We start from the raw sequence: 23,412 nt of genomic DNA on the forward strand, positions 1-23,412 counted from the left end.
AAATGTCCTTTCATCTGAACGACTGTGTCTACTATACTAGAATGGCATAAAAAAACTTATTAGATATAATAATTTATGAATGTAATAGCATAGAGATTAATAATAATGATAAAAAAGGAACGTGGATACGAAACCAAACAGAAATTTAATAAAAAAAAGCTTATTAGATATGATACTTTAGGAATGAAATAGCATAGAGATGAATAATACAATAATGATAAAGGACTGTGTATACGAAACCAATTAGAAATGTATTTTAAAACCTTGTGAGATATAATTTATGAATGAAATAGAGAGATGAATAGTAAAAAAGGAACGTGGATTCGAAACCATACAGAAATGTATTTAAAAACCTTAGGAGATATGATTTATGAATGAAATAGCATAGAGATGAATATATATATAATAATGATTAAAAAGGAACGTGGATACGAAACCACACAGAAAGGTCGGGGAGATGGAACAGGAAGGTTCGATAAATAGGACGATTTCTTGAATCGTTTAAAGATTGTGTTGACGACGTCAATTCCGATTTACAGAAAATTCGCCGCCTCACGATATCTTTTTTTTTTCTCTCGTTCTCTCTCCGGGAGGTGGCGTGGCCGGAGAGTTGGGGTGGGGGGAAAGGGGGAGGTTAAGGAAGCCCTGGAGGTCAACGCAGGCTTATGTTCAGCGGGACAATGCCTGGATTAGGAAAAATAAAAAATCCTTTCTTTGAATAATTATAACGATAAATAATTGCCATCTTAAATCCCTCCTGATATGTCATATCCTGCATCTGGGGCAATCATTTGTTAATTCCACTCCCGATGCCTAGCTCCAGTTGACAAGTAATTACAAATATGAATTAGGAACCACTAGCATTATATGCAGAAATCCTCCAATTCTCTCGCCTCACTTACCCGATACCAGTGTTGGAGAAACCATAGACTGTCTCAGTAACTTCGAAACTTAAAAGCATAATCGATAAAAAGCATAATCGATAATTACCGCTTTCAAGAAAAGTGTCAGTATTGAAAATTTGATGCCTGCTTGACTGTTTGACCAACTAGCAACTTTTAACACAGCAATGAGAAGATTAAATTCAACCAAGAATGGTCCTTAAAATATTTTCTTGACTGTTATATCATGTCAAGGGAATTTTTACTGCCAACTATTATCGCTCTAGTCACTTATTATAAAGTGCTCTCAGCCCAATGCAATCGCCAGATCGTAAGAGACTTTTTTTTTAATAAACATTACTTTTAGTGTGGTATTTTTATTACTTTCAGTATGGTCAAAATACAATCATATGTAGGATATTAGTTGAATCCAAGTCTGCATAAATTATAGCAAGCAAAATCCAAAATTCGAGGAGATTCAAGTAAATCTCCTTCAATAAAAAAAAAACTGTTGCTTCATTTATCATATAAATTTCTCAATCTTCTATTAACCACTCAGTGGTTAAAGAAATGTACAAAGGTTCCACTTCGATAAAAAAAACAAAAAACCTTTGTTACTTCATTTCTCATACACATTTCCCCACCTTACTTCTGTTAACCATTCAATACACGACATGTTTGGTTTAAAGAACTGTACAAGGTTTTACAAATACACATATATTACGGAGGGCATCATACACGTAAACATTACTACATATTCAGTAATATTAAAACAATTGACAAGCAGGTGCCGCAGAGCATATGTCAAGTTCTGATTGCCTGGGTAACCGAAATCAGAGCTCTTCGAATCCTCACAGGATATTCTCAGTCTTACTTTCGCAACCTTTGCATTCACGTATGTGAGGCTCATCCTCTTCTAATCATCACTCCATGAAAATAACCCTTCCTTAACGCAAGGTGTTGCTTCCACTAGTGTTAGTGTCATCGGCATGATCTTCTGCAGTTACACCAAGGGCCTGTGCATGAGTAGTAGTAGTAGTACTAGTTTGGTTGGTTGTAGAATACGCTAAAAAAATTCCATGATAAACTACTCTATTAAAGTGAAGATCTCCTGATTAGTTAGACCCATGAGCTATTTTAAGATTATGGTTAATATATATGATTATGAGAACTTTTCCTATTAACAATCCTATGTATTACTATTACTTTAAACTGCCATTAACATACCCACTGACAATCCCATATATATTACAATTGTTGTTCCATCAAAGTGCCTTCAAATTCCCATAAACAAAACGGGAAAAGGTACCACCCTTTAAGATTTAATAGCTCACCGAGCACCAATCTTACAATGAAATAAACATTCTCATTGATAATCCCATAAATATATTATTGTTCCTTCAAAGTGCCTTCAAATTCCCATAAACTCAAACAAGAGAGAGTGCCATCCTTTAACATTTAATAGCGCACCAAGCACCAATCAAACAATGAAACAACCGCTTCTATATTCGTTCTTAAGGCCTGTCCACACGAGCGGGCCTGATCGGCGTGCTCCGGGGTTGACGGGCAAATTCTGGCCGGTTTACCCGTGAGTGTTGTCCACATGGGTGAGGCGATGGAGAGGTGGGCATGCCCGACGATGCCAGTAGTGTGTTCAGTGCGGTACGATAAACATGGTACCTACCGCAAAGAAGAGGATATTGTTTAGCATGATAATTGCTTTCTGTGTGATGAAAAAGAAGAAAAAGGAGAGAAAATGGTGCAAAGGCTGGCTCAGTAAAAGAAATGTATATGGTTAACGTACGTCTGCCAGGGTCGAAGCTCAAGTCATCGGGCACCACCATGGTGATTTTGCTACAAGACCCATCGGGCAATTTAACGGTTTGCCCGACAAGTGTGCCCGTTAGAGGGGAAGTCCGCCGATCAGGCCCGATCGTGTGGACAGGCCTTTACTTAAAACTATGAACGGTACCTTGCAATGCAAACACTTCTATCTGCAAACTTTCGTCCCTTCGTATCCAGTCTTATGGGAATTGGAATTACACAACCTCAAGGGATGAAAAATAGTGAAACTTATAGAACTCTGAATAAGTAATGTGTTTCCGAAGCAAGCTAGAGTTGGAGGACAGGTGGATGTAGGTAGGGATCACTGAACTTAGCATTCAATCAGAACTATTTCCTAGCCAATAAGAAAGCTTTGCTTTAAGAGCCTACGGTGGGGGGGAGGGTGGAGTGTTCAGTTTGTTGACGTAACGTTAACAAAAATGTCCGAATTCAGCCCGAATTTGAATTAAAATTTTCACTAAAATTTAGTTTCATCCAGCCTTTTAGAAGGACCTGACAAGGCCACGACAGCGGTGCCAAAAGAAATCCCTAAGACCTACCTAGGCCTCTTAGGAAATATTTAAGATCCACCTATTACCTGCCTAGTTCCTATTTGCTAATGGGAATGAAATTATAAGTTATAAAACTACGTTAAAATCCTTAAGATCCACCTATTATCTACTTAGTTCCTATTTACTGATGGGAATTAAATTCCAACTCATAAAGCTACGTTAGATTGTTACTCTACCAAATACACAGCGGCACGAATACATTTAAACTTACTTCTCATGATCAAATTAAGGGCACTAATACTGTAATGTTCTTTGCTATAAATCTGTGGTGTCAAAAGTCTAACTATTTTTTCCACAATCTAATCATAGCATCCTTAAAAGAAACTAGTCTCTAAGTCAACCGCTGTTGTTTCAATCCTAATCTATTCCCAGCACCCTTAAAAGAAACTGTCCTTTATTACCTTTTTATCAACCTTGCAGTCCTAACTTAAAGTTAAAATATTTGTTAGTTGGTGTGAACTTCTGTTGTGCATTGTGACAAAAGTCACCGTGCACAACTAGCAAGTCCACCTTTGCCTGACAAGTGGCACCGCCACCCCGGCAAAGGTGGACTTGGGAAGCGGACAAAGAATAATTTACTGAAAACAATTTACATAAAAATATACTTAACACGAAAATTTAGTTACATAAAAATTTGCTTAACACCAAATTTTACTTTTTAAACCGAAACCCAAATTTTACATTTTTAAATCGAAATTTTACTTTTCAAACCCCAAATTTTACTTTTCAAACCCCCAAATTTTACTTTTCAAACCCCCAAATTTCACTTTTCAAACCCCCAAATTTCACTTTTCAAACCCCCAAATTTCACTTTTCAAACCTCAAATTTCACTTTTCAAACCCCCAAATTTTACTTATACTTTTCAAACTTGATCAAACTATTGAAGCTGTAGCACTAAATCTTTAAAAATTCTTACTGTTCAAAAACTTCCCAAATTCCAAAATTTTGACTTAAATCTTACATGTCTAAAGAACAAAATAGCCAAAAAAATTTTAAAATCAAACCAAAAGTCAAAAAGCTTAAATACATTTAAATAAGGTTAAACAACTAATTAAAATAACTACTAGATTTATTCTAAAAACTAAATGCTAAAATATTAAAACTACTGATAATTAAAAATAAAACTAATTAAAAACTTCAAAAAAGTTCTGAAGGCGAAACAAATCTTAAAATTTCAGAAATTTTCAAAGCTGGGGAAAAAAATCTGAATTTTTAGACAACTTGCAAATTTCTTAAAACATGTTTTGAATCTAGGAAAATAATAAAATCAAATTTATTAAAGCAAAGCCTGAACTGAAAATTAAAACTTAACGAGTTTTGATTCAGAAAACATTTAGCTAAAAGATTTTGTAATATACAAGAACACCTTTTACTAACGAATTAAAAATTAAACTTAAAATAAAATAAATTTCACGAAAATACAGCTTACTTAACTCGAGCCACTATCAACTAGAAATACTATATCGTTATTCACATTAATCCTGTTAAGTCATAAGATATCAGTACGTCAAAAGACAATTCCACAACTCCTCGAGACACGCTTATTCAACGACGAACCCTGACCTGAAATAAAAGAAATATATTAAAACCCCAAATTTTCTAGCAATTTGGGAAAACCAAAGGTTACAATCAGCATGGCCCATCGGATTTTTAAAGTTTTAAAATACTACTTGGACAATGAACCGCAAGCAAGGCATTATAAATGCTGATGAAAGTTTCAGTTTATTGCTATACTGAAGGCTGACTAAGTCAAGTGTAAATCACTTAATATGTCCCTAATTAGGGAGAATATGGTCGAGTTAAGCCTCACTAATACTCATATAAATAAGAAAATATCTTTAAACCCTATTGCACCGTAAGACACTCACCATTGCAGTGTAGTTAAAATGAAAACATCCGTTGGACTGCATACGATTTAGTATAAAATCAAAGTGCATAGAAATACCACTCGAAGCGATCTAGTTCAGCTTAGCAATAAACAGGCTTCGAAACTAACAATTTAATACCAAGTTGAAGGGTAATACTACAGCAATACCTGACAAATGCTTTGAACAGTTATTGTAATAATTTACAACAACAAAACTAAGTATTCAAAGATAAAATCAAACCGCAAACGAAAAACTTCATACGACAAACTTCATAGCTCACGTACTTCAATCTGAACCCTGAACATTTGAGAGATGCAAAACTCAAAACAGACAGTAGTTAACACTCACCAGAACAACAGACCTCGACGAAGCAAGTCTTCACGTCCAAAAAATCGTGCAATGTCTATTCACAATACGACCAACGATCGCCCCGCACAGCATCACCGGCCAAAATCCCAAACGCAAATGAACGAGAAAGTGGAGTTCATATCAGGGGAAACCTGTCCTACCAAGCCAAGGACTCTACACCACTGAAACGAACTTCTTGAGGATAACAAGGAACGACTGCTAGAACTGTCTGATTGTGGGACGTTATTTTATCGCCCTTTCGTCTCCGAAGAAATTTAAGGCGATGATAAAAAAAAAAGGGCAGAAATTCTTATTTATTTATTCATTTTTATTTTATTTATTCATTTTTTTTTTTTTTTTTGGTCTATCACAGTCCTCCAATTCGACTGGGTGGTATTTATTGTGTCGGGGTTTCCGGGTTGCATCCTGCCTCCTTAGGAGTCCATCATTTTTTAAACTATGTGCGCCGTTTCTAGGATGTCACTCTTTTGCATGAGTCCTGGAGCTACTTCAGCCTCTAGTTTTTCCAGATTCTTTTTCAGAGATCTTGGGATCGTGCCTAGTGTTCCTATGATTATGGGTACAATTTCCACTGGCATATCCCATATCCTTCTTATTTCTATTATTATTATTATTATTATTATTATTATTATTATTATTATTATTATTATTATTATTATTATTATCATCATTTGCAGGTAGCAGACCTTCTTTGGTGCATGTTTTGTCGAAAATAATAGCAGTTTTCTACGAATTAATCTTATACAGGGTCTTGTCAATTCTCCTGATAATTCATTTTCTTGACTCAACTAGGTTGTTGAGTAGAATTCCAATATTCAGATACGAATATTGGTATTCTACTCGATATCGACCCATCTGGCCATGATAGCTGATTAGTAATTTTGTAATGCGTGGCTAAATATGAATTTGTCTTATATACGTCGAGGGTTTTTCTCATGTTCACATACATTAAGCCAAAAATATCGTCAAATATCCAGATCACTACATTGGGTGGTGCTCTGAAAAAAATATTACACTGATACCTCAGTTTTATTGAAATATCTTGATAGTTTAGGGAATGAATGCAGGAAATAGAGAATGTTGGTCATCTTTAGACGTCGAAACGGTACTTGAATAATTCCCTACTTATATATATATCTAGGAAAGCTAGTTCCCGTCATTTTCCGATGCAGTTGTGAACGTAATGCTTGAAGTGAATTCATTTTGCAGCAAATAGATGTCAAAATCTTCTCAACTCTTATTCCAAAACGTGAAAATGTCATCAACTGTCGTACCAAGATCACTTTGTGATTGAGGTATTAAAATACCTACAGTTTGCTGCAAATAGATATCAAAATCTTCCCAACTATTATTCCAAAACGTGAAAATGTCATCAACTGTCATACCAAACTCACTTTAGGCCTGAGTCATAAAAGTACATGCAGACAATGGCTTCAAGATTGCAGGCTGCCCGTCCAACGTCCAAATCTTTTTATAAAACTTTCAGTTAAAAGGGGAGCTTGATCAATTTAACTTTTATTTCTTTATTTTTTTTTACACTACCCAGAGGAAATAGGTCTTCGTAAGGACTGCAATTTTCTTCTTATCAAATTCAGGATGTCGTTCACAGGTGGCCTGTTCGACTTGGCAGACGACGGACAGGAGGCAGCGTTCAAGTACGCAGTCAATTCCGTCAACAGCGACCGCACCGTGTTGGGCCACGTTCGTTTGGCTGCTCTGGTCGACAACGTCCCGTTCGGTGACTCCTTCCGTGGGGATAGAAAAAGTAAGCGTACTTTATCCATTCATTTCTCCATATATATATATATATATATATATATATATATATATATATATATATATATATATATATATAATATATATATATATATATATATATCAATGAGGAAGAGAACATAAAGACTTGCTTAAAAGGTTCAATTTATTTTCCCGACGTTTAGTAATGTCTTCATTACATTTTTTCGAGGGCCATACAAAATAGATGACATAAATTACAATAAAGCTAAGAATTTAAAATTTAAAAAATGAAAGTTGCACAATGATTACAAATTCAAATCTTAACATTCTTAGCTTTATTGTAATTTATGTCATCTATCTTGTACAGCCCTCGAAAATGTAATGGAGGCATTACGAAATGTCGGGATCAAAATTGACCCATTTCAGCAAGTCTTTATGTCCTCCTCTTCATTGATGTATATCCAGCTTTGGCCACCGCTGTTTGGATATATACATATATATGCATGTATATTTCTCTGTAGTTACTGCCATTTTATGGATATAGTTTAATGCGTGTAGAAATAAAAGAATGTATCACTAAAACCACATCCAACTGTCTCAGTCTGTTCGCTCGTGAGATCCGGAGTAGCAGCCATCTTGGGACCCCAGTCCGACCAAACTTCTGCGCATGTGCAGTCGATGTGCGACGCCCTGCAAATCCCTCACATAGAGAACTTGTGGGATTTCCGCTTGTCGGGCGACTCCTACTCCATCAATCTCTATCCTCATCCATCCACCTTGGCCAAGGTAGGAGAGTGGCTGTTATGATCCCTTCTGGGAGCCTCCTATGCTTGTTCTTGTTATTGAGTTTACTGTTTTTTATGGAGATCTGATATTCTCGTTTGATTCCCCTGTGGGTTTGAAAGCTGAAAATTATCGTAATTTCTTTCACCTTTTTCACCTTCTTCCTTTCTTCTTTTTTAGTGTTACTATTAATACTATTATTGATTCTGAAAGCCAGTACCAACTGAGAATAAAGAATGAAATAATTGTCACCTTTTCCTTCTTCTTCTTCTTTAGTATTATTATTAATACTATTATTGATTCTGAAGGCCTGTACCAGCTGAAAATAAAGAACGAAATAATAGTCACTAGTTCTTAACACTCCTTTTACCGCCATTAATTCATCCAAAGAAATTATTTTAAGATTTCTCCACAACGCATGCTAATTTTTCCATTATTTATTCTCCTTGTATCGTATTCTGTTTCTACATATAAGAGTTACGTGGACGTCATAGCTAATTGAATAACATGAACGTTTGTATAAAAAAAAATCATGGTAAAAATACCTTTTTTCCACGACTCATTAAGTTGAATAACTAATGAAAATAACTAGATGTTTTTAATTAAGTTTCCAAGTAGTAATTTTGAGTGTCTGACAAATCCGTTAATTATACGATGGATTTTTATCGATGCTGTTTCAAGCTAAGTTATAATCAAATTAATATTATCCAGTCCTTTCCCCACCCCAACACACACAACCTCGCAAAAAGGAACATCTTATTTTATGAAACTGACCTGGTCAGGGATGAGACAAGTGTTTACTTCATCATGTTAGAATTTCCAGCATAAACACCCGTAACGAACCCTTCGCATCTAGCGTCAGTAATGTAATCTTGCAATAATTATTCAAAGAATGAAATAAAAGATCGAGCGAGGAGATGGAATTATGGTAACTCGGTCTATGGTGACTCATTGGATGGGTGACCTTCAGTGAATGTCAGACACGTTAAGCAAATAAGCCCCTGTGTGAAAATTACGGGAGTTTCCATCAATATTAAGTAGGTTAATGGGACCGGTAGTGGGTCACAATAAATTAACAATAAATAAAAAAAATACTCAGAATTGTTATTATTTGGGCATAACTGTGAGAGAGCGTAAATTTTAAATTGACAAAACCCTTTTTAAATGTAATTTACCGGAAGCCGGACGGTTGTAATCGTTGTTTACCGTCGACAGAACGAATGACGAGTCCGCTGTTGACTTTGAATGAAACCTGGGGCGATTTCCTACCTATTAAACATTCGAGCTTGATTTGAAAGCCTCTTTCTGCTTGATTGAATCGGACAAGTTATTCCCTCTTGCATATTGGCTTGATTTTTTGCTACGATACGTTCATTCATTTATTAATATTATACATATATATATATATATATATTAGAGATGGTATATATAATATATATGTATAGATATATAATATATATATAATTAGTCAGATATATATAATATATACATACAGATGATGCCACGGAGGAAAATGTTGTGCCATAAGTAAAGGGTGAGGTAGGACCGAAAGATCTTTGCTTTCTCGTGTTTACATTTTAATCCGTGGCATCTCCTTTATTTATACATAGCATCACGTTGCATATACTTCGTGATCAAGTTATTCATATATATATATATATATATATATATACATATATATATACATATATATATATATATATATATGTATATATATATATATATATATATATATATATATATATATATATATATATATACATATATAAATATGTATATATATATATATATATATATATATATATATATATATATATATATATATATCTACATAAATGGTTTTTGCCACGAAGCAAAAAATGAAAAAGCGAGATAACCGAGTAATTTCGGTCCTGTACAGACCCTTTACTAAGGCAAACTGATTTTACAGAGGAAAACATAGTCAAAAGAAGGCTTAATATCCAAACTGACACTACAAGATTAGCAATAAGAGCGAGTTCACTCTTCAGAAACAAGGAAACGCCTGAGGGTAGCCACACATTGGAGGATACACGCAGTAAACAAGTTATTCTTCCAGAAAACAGTATATTTTGAAAAAACAAGGAAGGATATGCAATTTAATATCATGAAATTTACACAAATTTTCCCAAAAAATTATTATTAATGAAAAGACGAAAGAAAATATAAATATATATATCGAGCAAGAGAAAGAGAGAGAATATCGAACCAGAGAGAGAGAGAGAGAGAGAGAGAGAGAGAGAGAGAGAGAGAGAGAGAGAGAGATAATAACTAATATATATTGTGGGACTAATTTATTAGTTGTTCATTTATTTTGAGGTCCTTCATAAACATCTTACAAATATATGGGTCCACAAAATCATTTAGACATTATCAAAGGCATGACATATAGTGCTACACATGCCTACCATGAAAATAACTTCCCCGCTCGCTACAGAAAAAGTTTAAAAGAATTGAAGAATGATAATAGCTTACACATTACCAAGGCTGATAAATCCAATAGTTTAGTGGTTCTTGACAAAACTGACTACATATCACGCATGCATACTTTACTAGATGAAATAACTTACAAAAATCTCGTAAAAAATCCGTTGGATCATGTAATAAAAAACTTTAATATCAATATCAAACAAATTCTTAAAGACAAATAAGAACTTTTGTGTAAGTTAACTGTAAAGTGTCCCTCATTACCTTATTTATATGGCCTAGTCAAAACTCATAAGGAAAACAAACCTATGTGCCCAATTATTAATACTGTAGGATCAATTTCTTATAAACTATCTAAATATCTTACTAAATTGTTATCCCCGCTACTAGGAACTATCTAATTCACACATCCGGAATTCTTGTGGAAACATTAAATAACATTGTACTAAACCCTAGCGATATCTTTGTCAGTTTTTATGTATGTTCTTTGTTTACAAAAGTCCCTATTGACTCTCTGCTAGAATATTTAAGTAATGAACTTGTACTGCATGAATTGCCTATGTCCGTTAGTCACATAAATTCCTTGATTAAGTTATGTATTTGTGATTGCAGATTTATTTTTAATGGAGAATATTACCAACAAATATTTGGTATGGCCATGGGTAACCCTTTATCACCTCTCCTTTCAAACATATATATGGAATTTTTTGAGAGACAACACATCCCGAATATCACACTTGTCCCCTTAAAATGGTACCGATATGTCGATATCTTAGTAGTCTTACCTGTTGGTATCGATGTAAATGATTTACTGTCTAAATTGAATAATTTAGTGCCATCCATAAAATTTACTGTTGAAATCGAAAATAACAATATCATCCCATTCCTAATGTATTAATACATAGAGAATCTTTCCATTTTTTCTTCTATGTACCTATGCGCTTTGCGTATCACGAGTCCACAATATCTTGACCAAGAAATAGAATACATAAAAAAGATAGAAAACGATCTCTGCTACCCACCTCATTTAATTGATTTATGTTATCAAAAAGCTCACAAAAAGTTTTGTAGTGTTGCTATTAACGAAAAAGAAATGCCTAAAAATGTACTGAGCTTACCTTACTTTCGTGGATTTGAAACCATAAAATCAATATTTAAATCGTTTAATGTTAATGTAGTGTTCTCTTATAACAATACCATTAAAGATATGCTAATTAAGAATAGTCCCGTAACAAATAACAACATCGTTTACAAAATTCCTTGTAAGGATTGCCCATCGTTATACGTTGGTCAGTCAAGTAAAAATTTATGTGTACGTATTAAGCAGCATCTATATTCAGTTAGAACAGCCCAGACTTCAAATGCACTGTTTATCCATCTGAGTGAAAAATCTCATTGTATTAATTGGGGTTATACCTCGGTAATAGCTAGATCTAATGATTATGTTTCAAGAAATTTACTGGAATCGGCAATTATACAAATCACTAATAAAAACCACCAAAATCTTAGTCTGGGAATGTACCATTTGGACCCATATATTTGTAAGATGTTTATGAAGGACCTTAAAATAAATGAACTACTAATAAATTAGTCCCACATGTATATAGTTATTATTTCTCTCTCTGTCTCTGTCTCTGTCTGTCTGTCTGTCTGTCTGTCTCTCTTTCTCTGGTTCGATATTCTCTCTCCCTCCTTCTCTTGCTCGATATATATATTTATATTTTCTTTCGTCTTTTCATTAATAATAATTTTTTGGGAAAATTTGCGTAAATTTCATGATATTAAATTGCATATGCTTCCTTGTTTTTTCAAAATGTACTGTTTTCTGGAAGAATAACTTGTTTACTGCGTGTATCCTCCAATGTGTGGCTACCCTCAGGCGTTTCCTCGTTTCTGTAGAGTGAACTCGCCCTTATTGCTAATCTTGTAGTGTCAGTTTGGATATTAAGCCTTCTTTTGACTGTTTTCCTCTGTAAAATCAGTTTGCCTTAGTAAAGGGTCTGAACAGGACCGAAAGTACTCGGCTATCTCGCTTTTTCATTTTTTTCTTCGTGGCAAAACCCTTTATTTATACATAGCATCACGTTTTATATACTTCGTGATCAAGTTATTCATATATATATACGCATTTCGGACACAACTATTTTACCCTCAACTGACAGGTGATAAATTTAGAGGCATTGAACATTGATATTTATATAGATGAAGGAATATATATATACATACATACATAAATGCATTGACACCTATCTCCCTCAACTAACAGGTAAAAAACACATTTTTATACGTCAGCATTTCATTTGATATCTCAGAATATACGATGTCCATAAATACGTACAAGCAGAAAATAAATGTTCAGTCTCTTTTCCCCTTCAATTTCCTTTTTTTTCGTTTCGAAAAGATTAACTGGACGTGGAAGCAAACGGGAGGGGAAAAGAAAACTGGGCACTAAGAGACAGGAGAAGAAAAATAAAGAAAATTGTGCTAGAAAAATAGAAAAATAAGATAAGAGGAAGGAAAAGTCCTACGAAAAACAAGCGAGTAAATAAGATGAAGATCGTAAAGCGTTTGCAACAGCGTTTTCTAAAATGGTCGCAGTTCAGAGACGAGTTCTGAAGAATTCTCATTTAATTATTATCGTTCACCTGTATAAAACATATTCGGTAAGTAAAAGGGTAGTATTGACCGAGAAGTAACAAGCATGTATGACGGCAGGTATATTTGAGTATATACACGTGCGTAAACTCAGGTATACGAAAATGCATACTTATATGTATAATTATATATATATATATATATATATATATATATATAGATATATATATAATATATATATATATATATATATTATATATATATATGGATATGTTATATGATACTGTTATGTATGTACCTATACATATGAGTGTATATATGATATATATAATATATATATATATATATATATATATATATATATATATATATATATATATATATATATATATATATATTGAGAGAGAATTGGTTTTGCTAGAGCTTGATTAAACGTAAATGTTTAATTCTGGTATACATTCGGCAATTATTTGGATAAATCCTGATTCCCAAGGGATTTAGTAAGGCCGACTGTTATTAAATTTAGAATAATAATAATAATAATAATAATAATAATAATAATAATAATAATAATAATAATAATAATAATAATAATAATAATAATAATAATAATTTGGAAAGGCAATCAAACAATCGCTTTATAATAATGACTGGTGAACGTCACAAGGCTTTCGACCTGAAGTGTACATATATACTTTATAAGTAATCAATTTAACTTCCTGTTGGATCGTTAATCTTTTTTGAGCCGTTGTTCCCGTGCAATTGCAGATTTTTTTTTTTATACTTCACAACGAGGTCATCATAGTTACTTATACTCTAACATTGGGGCAGTCAGTATTTGATTGTTTTCTCTCTTTATTTCCAATAACATGCCAGTAGCTATAGCCGTAGCTGTGATGACCTAACCTTTTGATTCATCGCGTTCTTTCTATCTTCAAATTTCGAGGTTTTTGCAGCCTTTTTAGCTGTTTATCACCCATTCATTACGACCCTTCATCCGCTCCTCAAATGATTACATTCGTTTCAAATTCACATAGTCCTGATATTAGAAACTTTTCCCTCTTCTGGACGATAACTACTTTGCATTTCTTCGCCTCCCAGCAATTACATCCCTTTTATTTCAGGTTATTACGTCCTTTTATATCCTCGGTTGAAGCAATCACAACGTTATTTTTCCCTTCTAGGTAATTACGTTCTTTTATGTTCTCAGCTTTCGGCAATCAGAACAGTATTTTTCACCCTTCCAGGTAATTACGTGATTTCATGTTCTCACCTCACGGTAGTTGCATCCTCCTGTCCTCCCAACCACACTTACTTCCTCCCTGCCCACAGGCCTATATAGACGTCCTGAAGAGACTCGGGTGGAAGAAGTTCTTCGTCATCTATGACGACACTTACGGCCTCATTCGCGTCCAGGAACTACTCAAAGAGCATTCGTTCACCTCCACCCTGAGGCAATTGCCAGCGTCCCGTGATTACAGGTGAAGTCTTCATTTCTTTCAATTCCTCTTTGCAGGACCCTCCGCTTTTCTAGTGATTCACATCAACCGTGCATTTGATGTCTAGGCCAGTCCCTTACGACGCTCCTGATTGGCTGTTGATAAACCAGTCACAGATCTGGAAACTCTCAGTCTCTCTCGAGAGTTCACATGGGTATGATGTATGTTCCACCTCTCCTGAGGGATACATCTTTCAAAAGTATCCCTCATTAGAGGAGGAACATACATCCTGCCTCTGTGAACTCTTTCGAGAGACTGAGAGTTTCCAACCCTGTGATTGGCTTAACAGCCAATCAGGAGCGTCGTAAGGGACTGGCCTAGACATCAAATGCACTGTTGATGTGAATCTACTATAGTTTGAATGAAGGCCTTTTGTGTATAGACTTAACCATAATATTGCCTCTTTTTGATTGATTGTCACAACCGAACTTCCCAAATAATCGTCATATAAAAGAGTGGATTCAATCTTGTCTTTTAATCCAAATAATAATAGATATAATTAAAAGAGTCTGAGGAAGATTTGAAACCATCTGAAGTAAAATGAGGAATCATAGAAAATCTCACCTGTTAAGTAGCAGGAAATTGAATTATTTATCTAGTCTGAATGGCCCATTCATTGCCCAATTCAGGTGAAATCAACATCTTGCTCTAAAAAGTAATTGCTGATATAATTTGTCAAGAATTTTGTTTCTTTTAGAATTAACAATAGATTACAAAACCCAGTCTAATCTTCTGACCCCCATGACATACAAGATCAGGCTTTATAGCACTGCAGCCAAAGTTTGTTTCAAAAAGATACTAAGAATGGCCGTGGTTGCTGGTTCTACTTTATACGTATCTTAGTTTTTGTTTGACATTATCTCAGAGCATTCTTCACATCACCTAATGTTAGAACTCGATTGCCTTTTGTTTTTCAGGTCCTTTCTGAGAGACGTGAAAAAGACAAGCATGACCCACTGTGTTGGACATCAAAAGAGAAAAGATCTATGCATCTCAAGCAGGGCAAGGGTGGGTTATTGACATCTTACTACAATTACTTCTTTACGACGTTTGTGAGTATAGAATGGATTTACCATATTTCGCATTAATTGTAAGCTTAATCATCATATATATAATATATATATATATATATATATATATATATATATATATATATATATGCATGTATATACACACACATATGTATATATATATATATATATAATATATATATATATATACTTATATATATATACATACGTATTTAAGGTAGAATCTTCGAAAGAAAGTGAAAAAATGGAGTAGCTGCAAGATCTTTCGACTCGACTAAGTGGTCATGGAAGGGTCCATTCAGTTTCTAATGTACGGCAGTCTGCTAAGTAAAGGACGTTGAGTCGAAAGATCTTGAAGCTACTCCACTGTTTCACTTTCCTTCGTGGATTCTACCTTTATTTTATACATATTCATCACGTTCCAAGCTTTCGTGATTCAGTTATACATACATACATACATACACACACACACACACACACACACACACTATATATATATATATATATATATATATATATATATATATATATATATATATATATATACACACATATATATATATATTTATGTATGTATGTATACGTATATATATATGCTATCACAAACTTTTGTACGATGCAGGATATATAGGACCTTTTCCTGCAACTTTTTAATGGTCCTTTTCCCCTCTTCCCTTCAAAAACTTCCAAATTATAGTCCCTTTTCCCCAATCTGCAGCCCTCCATTCTTTCCATATTATGCAGATGATTGTTCTCAATCTCAACACCTTCAACCTATTTTCTCGTGTTCACTATCAACAATTACACTTCACTTTTAGAATGGAGGGCTGTCTAAGCAATGGGCTTATATATTACAACCTTTTTGCACTATATTTTTTACAAACGGAATGTTCCTACTTGCTATCCTCATTCTTTGACTCCCCTGTTCTCCCTTGATATCATCACGTACAGACACACACACACACACACACGCATATATATGTATATATGGATAGATAGAGGTGTATAAGTGTGTGCTTTACGTATGATTGCCAGATTACGATAACATCTCTTCTGTACAGAATAGAGAAGGTCTCTCTTGTTTATTGAATGCACACGCAAGTCACTTTTCGTTCGTAAAAGAAGAAGAAAAAAAAAAAGTCTACCTCTGACCCACAAAGGACCTGCACACGGTCGGCATCGAGGACTTCCGCCACAGAGGGGCCAATATGACGTCGCTGAGGATCATAGACCCCGAAAACCCGCTGGTGCAGCGAGCCGTAAGGGATTGGTTCTTTGGCGAACTGCGCTACGGAGAGAGCTACCTGCCGGCGGTGAAGGAGTCCAGGGTGAGTTTGCTCAGGGGTTATTCCTCAGTCTCTTTTGAGTGTTTGTCAGGTAAAGTTATTGGCTTTTGAGAATCGCTTCCGTTATTGAATAGTATAGGTTTTGTAATCAGTCTTCTGATGCTGAATGTTTTTGATTTTTTAAACAAGCTTCCGTTATTGAATGTTATTGGTCTTGTAATCAATCTTCTGTTGCTGAATGTTATTGATTTTTTAAACATGCTTCCGTTATTGAATGTTATTGTTTTTTAAACAAATTTCCGTTATTGAATGTTATTGTTTTTTAAACAAGCTTCCGTTATTGAATGTTATTGTTTTTTAAACAAATTTCTGTTATTGAATGTTATTGGTTTCTTAAACAAGCTTCCGTTGCTAAAAATGTTTCTGTTATTTAATGCTATTGATTTTTCAAACAAGCTTCTGTTATTGAATGTTATTGGTTTCTTAAACAAGCTTCCGTTGCTAAAAATGTTTCTGTTATTGAATGTTATTGATTTTTCAAATAAGCTTCCCTTATTGAATGTTATTGTATTTTAAACAAGCTTCCGTTATTGAATGTTATTGGTTTGTTAAACAAGCTTCCATTGCTAAAAATGTTATTGGTTTTTAAACAAGCTTCCATTGCTGAATGTTATTGCTTTTTTTAAACAAGTTCCGTTGCTGAATGTTATTGGTTTTTAAAACAAGCTTCCTTTCCTGAATGTTAATGATTTTTAAACAAGGTTCCATTGCTGAATGTTACTGATTTTTTAAACAAGCTTTCGTTGATATCAAGAAAAAAATACGCCAGGAGTAATGGACTATGCATTATATAGTAATGAATTAAGCTTTGTATAAATGCGCTTACTTCTCTGACTCAAGACAAAGTTACTTAACATTATTCTTCATTACAAACTGAAAATCCCTTTCAACTTTCCAATATTCCAGGGACTCCGTTAACCTCTTCTTTAAATCTAATTTAAGTTTCTGAAACCACCGTTTGTTTATTCGGTGTCGGGTTCCTCCTGCCCATCGACAGAGCGTCTCGCTGTCAGCGGAAGAGGAAGAACTAAATATGAGAAGGAGTCCGCATCCTGTTCCCTCGAGAGATTCTCTCTCTCAAAAGAAAGTATAACTTTCCTGTGTGTTCTGTAAATAGGTTCCTGACATGCTGCTCTCTCTCTCTCTCTCTCGCTTCTTCTTCTCCCTCTACTCTCTCTGTCTTATACACTATCTCTGAGTTCTGGTTTCTTGCCCAATTGCTTGATGTCTCAGTGTCCTTTGATGTTTTGTTGGCCTAATAACCAGCATGCCTTGGTATTAAAGGGACAATGCACTGACGATAATTCACGCTTTTGCGATTAGGTCACGTATTTAGCGTTCCTTTACGTTCCTTTATTTTATATCTGATGGCAGTACTGCTGAGTGTTCGAGTCGCTTATCAGTATACATAGCCACTTGTCACTTATAATTCCCCTTTGGTGATGTTCCTGAAGTATAGAGCGAGTTGGATATTAAACCACATTTCCAGATTAATTATATATATATATATATGTATATATATATATATATGTATATATATATATATATATATATATATATATATATATATAGTATATATATATATATATATATATATATATATATATATATATATATATATATATATATATATACTTGTACACTGTTAACAAAGAAAAAATGAACCTCTACTAGGCTTAATACTTATTTGTAAACTTACTCATGTAAAGCCAGTGCTAATGTGATTTTAATCATATACACTCACACGCAAACATATATATATATATATATATATATAATACTATATAGATATATATATATATATATATATATAGATAGATATATATATATATATATATATATATATAGATATATATTATATTATGCTAAGACCATATTTTAGTAAGGTCTATAAATCACGAGTGTCATCGTAATTGTTCATAACAAGATATTTCTTTTCTTTGCTGAGAAATAATATGACATTCTTGAAGGTAAGCCATACTCTGATGAAAAAGGTAGGTTTATATCAATCCGTTTCATCCTTACTTTTATTTCGGCCATATCTTTGGGCCCTTTTTAACATCTAGAACGACCTCTCACGATTTAAACTTTGGATTTTTCACTAAAAACCAAAAGTTTCACAAAAGTGTATAATAAATTCTCCAAAACATTAGTTATTGATTCAATTTTCATTGCTTGCGGTCAATTTAGTGCTTTTAGTCCTGTATTTGATTATGCTGATGGAATGTAGATTTTATTTCTATTTTTTTACGTCTAAATCCATTTATCTATGATTCGCTACAATTATGCTGATGGAATGCATATATATTCCATTGTTTTGCAACGTCTAAATTCATTTATGTATGATTCACTGGTAGCTCGTTTTTTTTATATAATTTAGTTTGGTTTTGCAATTATTATTATTAACTATCAAATATATTCTCATGGAACAAGTCAAGATTTATGAACTTGGCGGCCAGATTTCTGTAACGTTGTTCTTTGCATGACCTTATGAATTAATTCTGTTCGACAAGATTTTGTTCAATGCATAATGAATAACCTCCAGTTGTTTCACGTGACCTCTTCAAAATGAACCCATACATTGATCGGGATAAGAGATCCTTCTCTCGCTTCATTAGATATTCAGCCCCACCCCTACTCCTCTCTCTCTCTCTCTCTCTCTCTCTCTCTCTCTCTCTCTCTCTCTCTCTCTCTCTCTCTCTCTCTTTCTCTTTCTCTCTCTCTCTCCCTCTTTTTCTCTTTCTCTTTGAAATTCCAAGCAAAAGATTTGCCTTATCTTTCGTTTCACTTGTCAGCTGAGAGCTCTGCCCCGGTTCTTTTATACTTTTTTTGTTTGTTTCCTTGTTCACTCTGTTCTTTCATCCTTTGTGTATTTGATTTTATTTAGTTTCCATTTTGTTTGCCCTCTTTTATACAACTTTTTCTCTTTCCCCCTTTTATTGTTTTCTTTTATTTTTTAGTTTGTTGCTTCGGTCTTTTTTTAAAATTCTTACTCTTCGTATCGTGTTAACGGTCGGTTTTTGAGTAATCAAATTCACATTCCTGTACACATTGGTTTCTCTCTCTCTCTCTCTCTCTCTCTCTCTCTCTCTCTCTCTGCAAACCAAGCGGCAAAAGCTGAAACAATTTCATCTATATTTACTCCTTTTCTCTTTTTTATTTAATTTTTCTGCATTTTCCTCGTTCATTCCTGCCGGATATCTAGGTATTCTAGTTATATATATATATATATATATATATATGTGTGTGTGTGTGTGTGTGTGTGTGTATATATATATATATAGTATATATATATATATATATATATATATATATATATATAATATTATATATATATATATATATATATATATATATCTATATATCTATATATATATATTTATCTATATATCCTTTTTTCTGTCGGTGTGCCTTACTGTCTACTGAAATGTTCTACAGATATCTTTCTTTTTTAATATTCATAAGATAAATGATCCCTTCCACCTCAAAAATTGCCCAATTCACATCAATTTCAAAACATTGCCACTTTATATCTGAGCTAATTAAAGCTGAACATATGACACTGTCTGCCACTCTCTCTCTCTCTCTCTCTCTCTCTCTCTCTCTCTCTCTCTCTCTCTCTCTCTCTTTTCTGACTGACTGTCTGCCTCTCAGTCGTGTTCGTAAATTGAATGAACTTCCTTTATGTTTGTGTTGAGTCATTCCCTACTTAGCTTACCTTATTTTCGTGGATTTGAAACCATGAAATTAATATTTAAATCGTTTAATGTTAATGTAGTGTTCTCTTATAACAATACTATTAAAGATATGCTAATTAAGAATAGTCCCGTAACAAATAACATCATTTACAAAATTCCTTATGAGGACTACCCATCGTTTTACGTTGGTCGGTCAAGTAAAAATTTATGTGTACGTATTAAACAGCATATGGATTCGTTAGAACAGCCCAGACTTCAAATGCACTGTTTATCCATCTGAGTGAAAAATCCCATTGTATTAAATGGGGTGATACATCGGTAATTGCTAGATCTAATGATTGTTTCAAGAAATTTACCGTTATCGGGAATTATACAAATCACTAATAAAAACAACCTAAATCTTAATCTGGGAATGTACCATTTGGACCCATATATTTGTAAGATGTTTATGAAGGACCTTAAAATAAATGAACCACTAATAAATTAGTCCCACACGTATATAGTTATTATTTCTCTCTCTCTCTCTCTCTCTGGTTCGATATTCTCTCTCCCTCTTTCTCTTGCTCGATATATATATTTATATTTTCTTTCGTCTTTTCATTAATAATAATTTTTGGGGAAAATTTGTGTAAATTTCATTATATTAAATTGTATATGCTTCCTTGTTTTTTTTCAAAATGTACTGTTTTCTGGAACAATAACTTGTTTACTGCATGTATCCTCCAAGGTGTGGCTACCCTCAGGCGTTTCCTCGTTTCTGTAGAGTGAAATCGCCCTTATTGGTTTCTTTTGACTGTTTTCTTCTGTAAAATCAGTTTGCCTTAGCAAAGGGTCTGAACAGCATCGAAAGTACAAGGCTATCTCGCTTTTTCATTTTTTCCTTCGTGGCAAAAACCTGTTTTTATATATACATATATATACATATATATATATCTATATATGTATATATACATGAATATATATATATATATATATATATATATATATATATATATATATATATATACTATATATATATATATATATATATATATATATATATATACACACACATATATATACATATATATAATATATATATATATATATATATATATATATATATATATATATATATATATATATATATATTCTGTGTGTGTACGTGCGTGTCTATCTGTGTCTGCGTTTTGATAGAAATAATTTTCTGACTCTGATGATACCAACTGACGACTAATTCGTTGCCCTAGAACGTTCGCTCATCATGGTATTTTTAGCAGGAATTAAATGAGCTGTATTTAGCAAAGCAGGAGTGGCACTTAATTAGGCTTCACTCAATTTGATGCAATTAGGGTGTGTGCATCTATTACAAAACCTCTTGTTATCTTCTATTTTTGACTCGTGCTACTGGCGTCCTTCCATCATACCAGTAATGGTTGGTGGAATATTAAGCTTAAACGAAATTATAAATGGATGCATATATGCATATATACATTATGTAAACATGTATGATTTCAGCGTATGCATATCTGCATGTTTCTTATACATGCAGAACTAAGAGGGGGAAGACAGACAAAACAGAAAAACAGTTTATCTGCTTTTTGATTAATTTATCCTGTTAGCGTAAACTTTCCAGACGAAAGATCTTGTCTAGCCATTTCAACAGCATTTCACATTCCGTGAGTTGGCTTCATTCGCAGTAGTCATCGACACGGTTTAAAAGGTAGTCGTGGAAAATACAGAACAGCTTTTTTTTTTATGGAGACACGACTCTTTCAAACTCGAATTCTCGATTTTTTTTTCTTTGCCTCCGAGTGACGTCATTATTCTGTGCTTACTAACTCTCCTCTTAAACGAAGTTCTTTCTGCCTATAAGCTTTTTTTTTTGTTTTTTTTTTTTTACAACATTCACCTTATGCACTATTTTTTTAATTCGCCATTCCTCTCCCTTCCTCCTCCCCTCTCTCTCTCTCTCTCGTCCAATCTCATCTCATCAATCCTCATCCTCGATCTCTCTCTTCTTCGGCTCGTCTCTCTCTTCATCCTCTCTCTCTCTCTCTCTCTCTCTTTCATTCCTACGCGTAGACTCTAAATCATCCCTTGTATCATATAACTTGATTCCTTTTGTTGAATTTGTTTATTCTATCACTCGGTTCTGCCTTTTGTTGCTCCAAAAATCGTCTTTTTTTTTTTTGTCATCTACAACGGTCATTTGACTATTATATTCCCCTTACCACTGTTTTTGTTCCCCCTCCTATTAATTATATTTCTCTTACCACTGTCTTTCTTCCCCCTCCCTATTAACTATAAATATTCCCCTTACCACTGGTTTTCTTCCCTCTCCCTACTAACTATAAATATTTCCCTTACCTCTTCTTTTCTTCTCCCTCCCTATTAACTACAAATATTTTCCTCGCCACTGCTTTTCTCCCCACTCCCTACTAACTATAAAAGACCAACCACTTCCCTCAGTCCCCATCACATCATACACCAAGTATACCTTTAATTAGGCTGATATCTTTTCTTTATCCGTTTATTTACATTGGATATTTGTAAACCCGTTCTTGAAAACTTTCAAGTCGAAGAAGCCTTCCATTCTCACTGTTTCTTTTTATCCAAGTAGGCGTCAGATATACTTCTAAGGGCTTTTCTTCTCCTCAAGTATATACTTTTGAGCCCTTCATAACCATACTTGTCTGAAAACGTACACCCCCGGAAAACACCCTCCAAAAGTTTCTCTGTTTTCATTGTTTGTATCCACAAACAGGCAGTCATCCAGACTCA

The 23,412-nt window shown here is 33.8% G+C and overlaps 1 pseudogene; it reads left to right on the forward strand.

The window, feature by feature from the left end:
• Nucleotides 1-7,111: 7,111 nt before the first annotated feature.
• Nucleotides 7,112-23,412, forward strand: part of LOC135206871 (glutamate receptor ionotropic, kainate 2-like) — a 49,019-nt pseudogene continuing 32,718 nt past the window's right edge.

Source organism: Macrobrachium nipponense, chromosome 31, assembly GCF_015104395.2.
Source record: "Macrobrachium nipponense isolate FS-2020 chromosome 31, ASM1510439v2, whole genome shotgun sequence".
Classification (NCBI taxonomy): domain Eukaryota; kingdom Metazoa; phylum Arthropoda; class Malacostraca; order Decapoda; family Palaemonidae; genus Macrobrachium; species Macrobrachium nipponense.